The sequence below is a fragment of the Ruditapes philippinarum genome, unplaced genomic scaffold, assembly GCF_026571515.1.
Source record: "Ruditapes philippinarum isolate M1 unplaced genomic scaffold, ASM2657151v2 ctg9779_1_1_1_1, whole genome shotgun sequence".
Taxonomy (NCBI): domain Eukaryota; kingdom Metazoa; phylum Mollusca; class Bivalvia; order Venerida; family Veneridae; genus Ruditapes; species Ruditapes philippinarum.
In genome coordinates this window covers 39,181-52,201 of record NW_026857019.1, presented here as the reverse complement: position 1 = coordinate 52,201, position 13,021 = coordinate 39,181, and positions in this window count along the sequence as shown.

Sequence of the window (13,021 nt, the reverse complement as noted above, 5' to 3'; positions counted from 1 at the left end):
TGTTTCACTGAAGTGAAAAATAAATTTTTACAGTGAAAAAATACGCATTTTATTTCATCAATATTTCTCAGTATTTCTTTCATAAATATATAAAAAATCTCTATTCATTATACTCATGCGCTGTGGCTTATGTGAATGTAAATAGAGAATAATATGATACTGTCGCCTGATATGGGCTGGAAGGGGCGGGGCAAAAGTGTTTGTTTACGATTCTTCAGATTTATTGACGTCAGGGCAGACGATACAATGATATCAGCTATATTTGTCTGTATTATTTACGGACAGATTGTTTATTTTCTATTTTGCTATTTTCTAAGTTATGCTAGCAAAGGTGTTGTCTGGCCCTATAACTTTCTGATATTAAAATAATCATGGCAACAGGTTATGACAAAGCATTTATGTGTTATTTACGGAAGCACAAAGGAGACATTCCGATTTTATTTTATTTTCCTATCGAAGCCACGAGATATAACTCGCTAACTTGCTATCTCGTTCCCACGAGATTTTTTTCTGAGTTATATCTCATGGGAACGAGATAAGAATATAAAATAAAATCGGAATGTCCCTTCTGTGCTTCTGAGGTTATTAGTTATTACCTCTCACTTTTTGTAATGTTGATTTCCAAGAGGCCACTGGGAGTTATTCATACTATTAATGCAAGTGTAGCACGTGGCTTAGAAATAGGATTTGTGATTTTAACTTTAAAATCAAATCTAATTAACAGAATGTTCTTAAATTTCGCAGCATATTTCAAGCGTTTCTTTGAAACATTGTCCTTTTTCGGGTCAAGAATCTTTATTACGAATTTATTATAAAGTAAACTTCCTTTTTTGAGAAAAAAGAAGTTGCTTTATGAATTTACAACAGTGGTGTAAATATTTTACATAACCGTGAAAAGTGATGTAAAAAGTATAAAGAACAAATAATAGCCAAGAATGAGTCAAATTGGTGTTTTAATGATATTTACATTAGTATTAGTAGAAAAGCAAGCTGATTTCACATCTGTATACATCAAAACACTGGTGCGTCTCATTAATGTAATGGCGTTTCACCTTTAGAGCTGAGATGCATTACGATACATTTATTATCCATGTGTTTGCGAAAGATAACAACGAAAGCAACGATGGAACCAACAAGACCACTTGTCAGGAGGGTCATCAAACCTGCAAACGCCACTGAATTCATGCAGGTGTTGTTGTCGTCATCTGGGCCTGAAGAAAAAAAAGATAGATATTTGAATGAAAATACGAAATTATATTATTTTGCAACATCTTTCTACATTTTGCAATATAATTTCAAGATTTTGCATTTAAATAAAAACATAAAAAAATAAGATGAAGGATATACACTTTCAAACTAAATCAAGATAATTGTAAGTCTTTAAATGTTATCAGCGTATCATTAAAATCAATGGTAAATAAATCATATAGGCGTGTCTCTTCTCTTCATTAGTCAATTTTAATTCCATATATTCTGCTGGCAGATTAAACACCACTTAGTTTAAACATATTTATTCTCAGAATATGTAAAAATTGACTACCGCTCTTGAAAATTAATAATCGCTCAAGCCGGTGCTAGTGGGCGTGATAGATGTTGCACCTTTTCATTATCCCTCATGAGCAGACTCAACCAAACCGAGTCTAAATTTTTCAAGTAATTTTGGTTAATACTTCCGGTAGAACACTCTTTCTCCAGATTTTGATATTTATGTATACTCATTAACAAAGCTAAAAATTAATCTTGCTATTAGACATCTAGAAAAACATCTAATTGATATTTAATCAATCGTTTTAAGACAATAATATTATATCTAAATTATAAAATACTGTACCAGTGAAACGTTTTACTCACAGGACTACACGATCCAAGGCAAACTTGAAGAGCCACCGGCTAGAGAGGTAGTTCTGAATGCTCCAAACTGGGCTTGGACTAAACCTTGGGACACTCGACTGATGTTGGGAAACAACTCAATATCAACTGGGCAGCTGAAACAAATTTCAATCATAAAACAGAAGAATCTAAATAGCAACAATAAAACGGTTGATACTTCATTTAATTATTTGTTCTTATAGTTATGCTTATCGAGTTCTACAGTTTTTCATGCTCATACTCGTATTTAATGTTTATTTCAGAGCTTTTTTTTTATTTCAAGCATGGAATTGAGAAACGCTCAATATCGCAAATAGGTCTGATACTAGTTATAGATTGCCATCATTTCTGATAAACAATATATATATGTCTAATATTTCTGGATGAAGGACCGATCGCTAATGTTGAAAAAAACTTGGGCTCAACCCTTTTGCTATTTATAGAATTTCGAAAAGCTGATTCTTTTTAGTTTAATCATATTCTATTGCTTTTTTCTTTCTATACACGAACAGATACAATGTCAAATGCAAACATAAGACAACACGTTAACGAATAAATTTACAGTATTTACACAGATGCTGTAGTTGTTTATAACAAGCAAAAGGGTCGGACCACAAGTTTTAACAATATTAAAGAGTTAGCCTGTCCCACCTGTTGTTTCTGTGTATATTTGAATGTATATTATTAGTAATTAGATATAATATAACTAAACTAGTGATGGTAACATCAAAGACCGCCAGTGCTCAAAAATAGATTGTTATAAAAATTATTTATCCATTTTTAATAAATATAAAAGTGTAGGTATGGAATTTTAGGATTTACAAAAATTCAATTTTGAAACTGGGCAAATATCAAAGGCAGTAAATTTGTAACTGTATATAATAATAATAATAAAAATAATAATAATAATAATAATAAAATCTTTATTTTATAGAAGGTAACATACAAAGTTCACAGAAAGAAGTATACTTATTTTCAGTATTGCCTTCTTATTTAACAATAACAAAGAAAAAAATGTAGATCTATACAAATATTTAAAATCTTTTGGTATATATGAAAAAAATTATTTATATTCTTGAATGTAAAGGTTAGATATTTTGATATAAATCAATAATAATAATTATTATTATTATTATTATTATTATTATTATTATTATTATTATTATTATTATTATTATTATTATTATTCAGAACAATAATGATAAATCCATGGAATACTTTTATATTTTTCATAATCATCGAAATCATAAATTATCTTGGCACTACAACAAAATCGGAGTAAACTTGACGGTGTTCAATATGGGGTACACAAACGTGTTTCGTCATTTGAAAACAAGGAGACATAATGTTACTGCTGCTACATTTAGCGTTTGATAAAATGGATTTATATTTGAAATAATTCGTGCTTTGAAAAGAAAATTCCCCCAGAGCTCTTAATTCGACGGTAAATTTGTCTCGTCATGTCTCAGCAAGATTTTATTAATATTAATAGGTCCTATTGACTCTTAATTTCTTTTCTGTCTGTGGCGAAAATAACTGAAGACGTTTCGAAAATAAATGATTTTGTATGTCTCGAATGTGAATTATTTCCGTATTTGAGGCGGACATCTTATGTACTCTTCGTGTGCAAAGGAATTGGTTCTCTCGGATATGATAGTTTAGTTAATAAATATTAATAAATAGGTTGCAATAAATCTGTGAAAATTAAGGGCTTCAAAAGAACATCTTTATCCGCAACGATCACCTTATTACATCTTTTTATATTATGCTTTTCAGTGGATCACTGATTTATCCGTGAAAATTATATTTGATAATTTCACAGTGAAAATTATCAAAATATAATTTCACACTTTTCAAAAATGAGACTACTTTTTTAAGATTTTCCCCATGCGGTACCTCAATATTATTGTTGACAATTCTGACGTTGTCAGGGCTGTTTAGAGAAAGGCAAAGCTGAAATTGATAAATAAATAACTGAAATTTCAATAGTAATAAAAAAAAGAAAACAATTCATTCAAATTACCAATCACCAAATATCGTCTATAAATTTTTGTTTCATTTTTACAGTCTGAAAAATACAATTCCTTCCACATGCAGAACTGCTCTTGATGACATTTGGGCATATTTAAGTATCCTACGAGCAGTAACTGTCTAATAACTTGAAAAGCAATGACAGACATTCGCCCGAAGAATAAGTTAATAACCCAGCGTTCGTAAGTTTGTAAGGTAGCCTTTCAAAAAGTCCATGTGTTCCAATTTCCTAGTCGTTTTTTGAATGTTTACACATCTGTCAACACTTATTAATTGTGTGTAACAATCCTCAAAAAAGTTTTCTTTCTTTTAAAAGATGTATGACTAACAAATCCAAATGATATCCCTCTGAATCAAACACAATTATTTTCCTCCCATGAAATAAACAACTTTTAAAAACGGCTGCCGCTTACATTTCACAGAGCCAAGTCTAATATAAATTCGCCGTAAGTAACAGAAATATTAATGGATGGTTGGACTTTTTCTCCCACTAGAATTGTTTGTTTTTATTATTAAAACAAGCGATCTTTCAGATTATTTGAATAAATTGAATAATATCATCGCCATTTACCGTTGATTGGCGCACTTATTTTTCAGCCCAAGACTTGTATTTTATGAGAAATTCGACTAATAGAGAGGCTACCAATGGGGAAAACAGATTTCAATATTAAGTTGATATCAAGGAAATTCGTTTTAACTTGTTTTAAGCATAAAATAAAAAGAAAATTTGTTTGTTTGTTGTGTAAGATGTAATTTTATTTCATCTCGTGAACTTTAAAAACAGTATTCTCACTCGTGGCTACGCCACTCGTGAGAATACTGTTTTAAAGCATACTCGATTAAATAAAATTTCATCTTGCACACAAACAAACAAATGTCCTCTATATAAAGTAATTGTAATCATTCAATAATCATTGCCGTAAAGGGTACTAGTATTTTCCTACACCTTAACCATTGAGTTTTCTGTCAGAAATTTCAGATGATATTAATATATTTCTTATCACAAAATTCAATTGCATGATTAATGAACTACAATTGTAAAGTAAAGGCAAGCTTGAGGAGCTTAATAATTTTGAACGTTTTCTTCTTCTTTTTTCCTCTTTCTTTCTCGGTTATTTTACCCCTCCCACTTTTTAAGCTCAGATACTCTTCTGGGATAAATGCTCTGGTAATAAATTTTTATGCTTAACTTATCAAGAAATGTTCAAATGATAAAGAATATACAATTAAACACAATTTCCTGTACATAAAACTGAAATTATAAAGTCAAAGCAAGTTTTGGTAACATTGTAATTTTAAATATTTTTTTTTGGTAATTTTACCCTACCCATTTTTGAAACTCTACTCTTACGGCATACATGCTCAGATAATGGTTTTTATGCTTAACTTGTCTTGTTATGTTAAACTGATAAAGTACACACACTTTAAATGCATTTTCAATACAGAAAAATGATTCTTCAAATTGTCAAAAAAAGCTATTTTTTATTTTTTGGTAAATTGATAGTAATAATTTTAAAGTTTGCCATATAATTGTCAATTTTGCTTGATTTAATCATAAATTAGCCATATTTTACCTGATATTGTGCAATTAAATCTACTTTGTACAGAATCCTAAAGTAAAAAGTCAAGAAACAAAAGTTGTAGGGTATTTTGTAATTTATGGCGGCCATATTGGCGGCCATCTTGAATTTTTGTACATATGTCCGGGCTGCGTAACTTAAGAAATGGGTTTTAAAAAACTACAAATAATATGCTTTATAATGACAATGTTTCTTTTTGTGATACAGTAAATTGCAATAAAACCTCACCATCTCTTGGTCTATATATAATGATATTGAACTGTTGATAACAGACTAATAAAGTGTTGTTCGAGACCTGGTTATGCATGTACTTGATACGAGTTATCATCAAGCGCCTGTCATCAGCAAAAATTTACGCACTGCGTCGGGTGTGCGTTACCGTGGTTTTTAAATTCGCTGTTAGGAACATGCTAATAGCTTCATCAGATTAGATATAATATCAGTATATAGGTATTGTTTCCGATTAAGGGTGATATGTAACAACAAGTGATAGGTTGAAAATTCTTCAATTGACAGTACCGGTCAGGTTTATTTTGATCATCCCTCGTACATATTTACTGTTCACTTCATAAATTTATATTATGAGGAGAATGAACATTAAATGGCGTATTTCTGCAAGTTTCAATGTTGTTACAGCTCATTAATCTGTCTTCAATCAAAGAACCATAAGTGACAACGTCTTGTTGTTCAAGTATACATTTTTGTCTATCTTTTCCAAATCATTATTAATTCGATCTTTGTGTGTTACATCGCATCGGGCACTTACAAAAAATCCTAAATAATTTATATCACAGCTAAACTATATCCTTTACTTTTTCTTTGTCTCTGGATTGATTTTGATGCTTTGTAAAATCACTGAACATTTGTATTAAAAATATTGCAAAGCATTGCAATGTTTCTTCGTATGAACAACCATGTCATTATTTTGCTTGGTTGCATCCAGATTTTAAGTGATCCTCTTAAATCAAATAATCTATTACTAAAACAGTGCGATGCGTAAAAGACTGCATTTATTCAGAGGGAAACTACTTCCGATGATTTTAGCTCTTATAATGGCTTCTAATCAGTTCGATATGGTGGCTGATTTGAGCCACGTCGTTATTTCGCTCCGCGTGGCGAAAGGCGAAAGCACGATTATACAACATCACCACTTTGTCGTATTTTCGTGTTTTCGCCTGGCGCCCCGCGGAGCGGAAGTGCAACGTCGTAAGTTCGTGTTTTCGCCTGGTGCCCCGCGGAGCGAAGTACGACAAAGTAGTGACAAGTCAGCCACCATAGTTTTAAGAACTTTGCAATATAGAAGAAAACAATGATTTCATTATATATGTATACAGTACATAGAGATACAACACAAAACAAACAATAGCCAGGACCCCAGGACCTGTCCTGGATAACTTGCCTAGTAATTAACAATTTTTACGAAAGTAACCAACAACTAATCCTATATGATTTCTGATTCAGCGGTTAGTCGACTCGTCGCAGAGATCAATTATCACTGAGAAAGTGTGCCCCATCCTAGAATCGAACCGGCGACGCTTCAAAGAACTGTTCTATGTAAGAAAATTGTCTACGTCAATATCATAGAACTTGAAAAATGCCTGAACAGACTCTATATTGTTTACTTTCAGAATTGAACTAAGTGTATGTGTTGATGATGGTATATTATTTCATCACGAACATGGCATTGATTAGATTGTCACACAATTTTGTATATACCACCGTCTCTACTATAACAGGAAAGCAAGTGGTAATATGATGTCCGTTGTCTGCAAATGACTTACCATTTTTTAAATAATTTTCATGCGCTAAGCATCAAGCTAATTAGTTATTAATTAGTTAAGATTTTTGACAGGATATAATTATGACCCTATATACGTGGTTGTTTGCATATATTGCCAGAGCCGCTAGGCGAGGGTTATATTACAAACAAACGCTTATATACGGCCATATAACCTGTCAAAAATCTGTAAAAGTAATAAAATAATCTGAGAAGAATCTTTATAACGAATTTATAAAACGGCAACATTTATTTTTGTAAAGGAAAAAAAATTTCTTCATAATTAATTTTTCAAATAAAATAATTACATTTTTAAATTGAAACTGGAGTTGATTTCTATATTCAAACTTTCATAATTAACAGAAGCCTTGTATATAAAACTATATAAAATTTAAAAATAAGTGAGCGCGTAATAATGAATAACATGCATTATCAATCCAGGGACAAGTAATATTTTGTTTGCAATAACATTAAATATTTCATAATTATACGAGGTAAATATACATTATTGAGTACAATAATGATTTGTATTAGACGAGTACACAACTGTGAAACCTTTATTGGACGAGGCACTGGCCTAGACTGATATTTATTTTGTTGGTGAGTCCAATAGAATAAGTATTGTTGTCAACAATGTATAATGACCTTTTTATTTCACACCACCTTTTTTGACACTTCGACAGAACTTTCTTTCTTAAAGTACAATAAGAATTTGATATGAGGTTTTTGGACTCGAGGCTAAATGGAATATGATAAGCATTTGATGCAGATATTTTGGACAATGAAAAATGAAAACGAGGCTAAATAGTTTACGATATACATTTGATCTACATGCAGATTATTTGGACTCCGAAAATGAAAACGAGACTATATGGGGTACGATATTCATTTGTGAAAAATCTGGAAATGGAAACGAGGCTAAATTGATAGTATTGGATCCAATAATGATTCCTTTTTGAATATGTCGTAGTTCAAACGCTAAAAATACAATGGTTAGGTCTTTATAGACGTGAAATAATAGATATTATAAAACAACTAAAAATTTAACCCATCTGTGAAATAAAGTTCATTCTTACGAGAAAATGTTAATGACTGAGAACATCGTGGGCACGTGGCCTTAATTGTTCATTACATGTGACTTTTAAAGTGATAATTATGTGATATGGCTATATGCCAATCAAGGTTCGAACAAAGAGATGTGGTGCCAAATGTTCTGCTTTTCTTATCTACTTTCATCCTTTCTGACACTTTCTCCTGATTCTCGATTTTTTTAGTATTGAAACACAACACGGCGTAAAAATCAAAGTTTGATCAAGAATACGTGTAAAGATTACATCTCGAGCTTGATAGTTATGTAAAAAAATTACACTGTTTATGACCTATTCATGACTTGAATATTCCAATTCTTTACAATTTAAAGTGTATAAAGCTATATATCTGCTTCAAAAATTATTGTTTGAATTTTAAAAAAGAATACTTCCAAAATGCTTGTATGAAATAAACATGGTAGATAATTGCCTTAAAAGCAAATGACGCATGCACAAAATCATTGCTAAACGGATAAAACCCTACTTAAAATAGCAAATAATATTTTGTTCCGGAACATTTTATTCTGTTTACATACAATATTCATGTGTATTAAATAACAGAGACATTCTATGTTACAACTTTTTCGGGAATCAACCATATAATAATGGAACCAATATAATTTTACTGTTGATAAATTTTATAAAAAATATTTCATAAGATATAGATTTATACCCTTTAGAATCCGTTTGTTGTATCTCAAAGCTATTATTTATATGGATAAAAGATGAAGCAAACGAAGGTATCAGAGCAGTTGCCCTACTACAATGTGACATAGGCAGGAGGGACATAACTATGCAATGATCAAACAGGAAATAAATAATAGGTGTGCTAGTAAAGGGGAACAACAATTGAAAATGCTGTGATAGCTGTATTAGAACTATTTTATAATTATGTATAGGTGTTTCGTATTTTATATAACTCACATGTGTTGATATTGTGTGCTTTATGTAACTCACATAATTATGTAAATGGTGCATGCTTTATATAACTTACATTATTATGTAGGTGTTACTTGCTTTATATAACTTACATTATTATGTCGGTGTTACTTGCTTTATATAACTTACATTATTATGTCGGTGTTACTTGCTTTATATAACTTACATTATTATGTTGGTGTTACTTGCTTTATATAACACATCGTGTAATTGAAATATCTTATTTCTTACTCTATTTATTGATGGGAAACCTATTTTCTATTTTTAGAAACAATAACCTTGACCTTGATACTGAGGCTCAAAAGCAGACAGATGAAATAGCAGGCACGCACTAACCAGATGTTTTCCTTTCAATAGCTGATTAAAATGATATTGTATCATAGTTTGGAGACCTTTCTGTTGAAAATGTGTTAAATCGTTTACATATACATGCACAGTGCGTTAACTGGAGTGCGGGTATTAGTTACCCGCACTCCAGAGCATGCCCATTGATTGGCTCATTTTTGCTGGGGTTTACATATTGTGACGGCAGAGAAAGGGAAAGCGACAGAAATGTCATATTCAGATGTTCGTTCATTGGTTCATTTTTGCCGGGGTTTCATATTGTGACAACAGGGAACGTGCTTATATGTTTGACTATGATACAAAAGAGAAAGAACACCAAAACACTCGGCAATCTGATTAATACTCGGGGGGCTACGCTCCCTCGTACAAATCAGATAGCCTCGTGTTTCGGTGCTCTTTCTATTACTTACACTATATGTAACACGAAAAAATTAAAGGATCATAATTAATTAAAAGTTTATCGAATCACTAAACCGCTCAGGGTACTTAATGACAAAGCTTCTGTGAAAGTTTGAACAAAATCCCTGAAGGAACGCAGGAGAATTAAATGTAGAATTATATCATATTGGTCTGACTTAGTCATACCACAACAGAACAAGTTACCGTGTTTGATATATCGTATTTTGTTAAATAATTTTAATAGCTCCCAGACTGTATCTAGATTAAGATTTCAGTGGATAAAATCTGTTCAGAATATTTTGTATGAATGTGGTCTGTATAACATTTGGCATAACCATGAATTTCATAACCATAAATGGTTAACGATGTCAGTCAAACAAAAATTATCAGATTTATTTTTTAAATGAGTGGTATTCTGATATTGAGAATTCTAGTAAATGCATAAATTATAGATTATTCAAACATAATTTTGTTTTGAAACATATCTTGTAAAAACTCCATCAAAATTTTTACAATACATGATAAAATTTAGAACAAGAAATAACAAATTGCCAGTAGAAACCGGAAGTTGGAACAATATCGAACTTAACAGGCGTGTCTGTACACTGTGTGATAGATCAATTGGTGATGAATTTCATTATATTTTTGAGTGTCCTTGTTTTGATAAACAGCAGGAAACGTTTTTTGAAACATAACTATTTACAGAAACATAATATACATTCTATTGATCTTCTTATGAACACTGATGTTAATATTCCAGATTACCAAAAACTTTGTTTATTTATTAAAAATTTTTATTAAGAGTCAAATGAGCCAAAAATTGTATAAATTTAATGCGTGGAGAACCCTATTCATGTATTTGTTGATATATTGACTCTCCCGTAATATTTATGTTAACAATTTATATATCATGTTATTTTGATACTGTCTGATTCTGAAGCCTCATTTATTATGTACATGTAATTGTATTATTACCTCATGTTGTCATGTTTGTATGATCTGAGTGAATAAATGAAATTGAGGAGGAGTTGCGCACGTATGAAAGTGTTCATTCTATATTCCATTTATGTAACAATATTAAAGGGTCATAATAAGGTCAATAATTATCGAATCATAAAATCTCTGACTATCCGCCAGGGCACTTGAAGACAAATCTTCTGTGAAAGTTTAGACAAAGTTCTCGGAGAAATGCAGGGGGAGTTGCGCACAGAAGAAATTGTTTATGCCGGTCTGTCCGAATCACAATGAAGGCAAAACGAACACGGTTGAAATCAGATTTACATGTAAGAAATAACTAGTAGATCTGAACTTTAGTCAGATTGCCATTTACCGGTTAATATCCCATCATATTCAATGGCTCACTAGTCAATAATTGTATAATATCATTGTTGCCATAGAAAAGGATAGATAAATAGAGAGATTTATAGCGTCATGACAGACAATAATTCTGGGAGCATATGTATTTGTCTAGCTTTTTTTACAAAATTATTACACCACTTCCATGATTTTGGCAATCGTTTAAAGACAAAAAAAAAGATTTGTTTTAGAAATGTCATACAAAGAAACTGATCGCCCATTTTTTAAAGTTTCGCAATGGGCTCGGAAAATTATCCAAAATTTTTTTATTTGGTTTTATAACAGTTTTCAAATTCGAAATTTTTTCCCATCAACACGACATAAAATGTCAAGCAACATTTTTTCATAAGAAACGAAAAAAAGCTTATTGAGTAAAATTTTTTTTTAAAAAAGAAAATTTTATTTGTTTCCAAAATTTTTATATCTTTTTTCAAAAGGTTTCAACAAAAATTTTTTTGCTAAAAACCATAAAAATTTGTTACACAGAAAAAACACAAAAAAAACTAGTGTACACTGAAGAAAAAATTTAAAACATGCCCCAAAAGGAAAAATCAACATATTTATTTCATACAGAAATTCATTCATCATTCTTTTTCAAAATTTAAACATAAATTAAATTGTAACCTGAAGAAAGCTGAGAAACAGCTGTATATACTGAACAGTGAAACCAATTTTCTGTGAATGAAAATATGATATTTAATCATTACATTGAAATTTTACATTCCTTATAATAATTTAATTACTTAATGTAGTCATTTAATGTCAATGTGATAAGAAAGAGAATGCGTGCTCGAGTTGTGACAATACGTGATACATGTATATTGATTACATGCTCGTATAATTAAGATATATAATAAAGTCACACTCATGAATCTGTCTTAAAGCAAAAATCTACAATCGACACAAAATACTATAAGCGGAATACAAAATACTATAAGCGACACACAAAATACTATAAGCGGCATATAAAATACTATAAGCGACACACAAAATACTATAAGCGACACACAAAATACTATAAGCGACACACAAAATACTATAAGCGACACACAAAATACTATAAGCGGCATATAAAATACTATAAGCGACACACAAAATACTATAAGCGACACACAAAATATCATAAGCGACACACAAAAACACTGTAGGCGACGGAGACTTCTTTCCCTAATTGACAATTTTTTCATTAGCCATCCTTGTTCAATTACAAAATATCAACGAGTTTTGCGGAATACAGTACGGACACCGCTTAAGCCAGATTTTTTTTCTTCACAGTTAAACTAACCCCTAATTTTCGGGGCACATTTTTTTACCCTTTTCAATAGGGAAATGTTATCTGTGAGTAAAAATCACGAAGACCTATTTTTGATTTTTTCTTTTAGACATTTCTTTGCGAAACATCCATTGTGTTAAAAACCCCTTTTAATTTTTTTGTTTGGTTATTCAGCTTTTAAATCCCTTTTTCAAACATCCTTTACTAGCTAAAGCAGTTTTGGATTAAAAAGACGCCATTACTCGAGCAAAACAAATTTTTTTTAATTTTGTTTTTTTTAGCTTTTATTTTTCTGAGAATAATTGTTTAATTCTAAGTCCTTTGAAACTATTTCCAAATTTTTATAGATCGACACTTTTTGAAT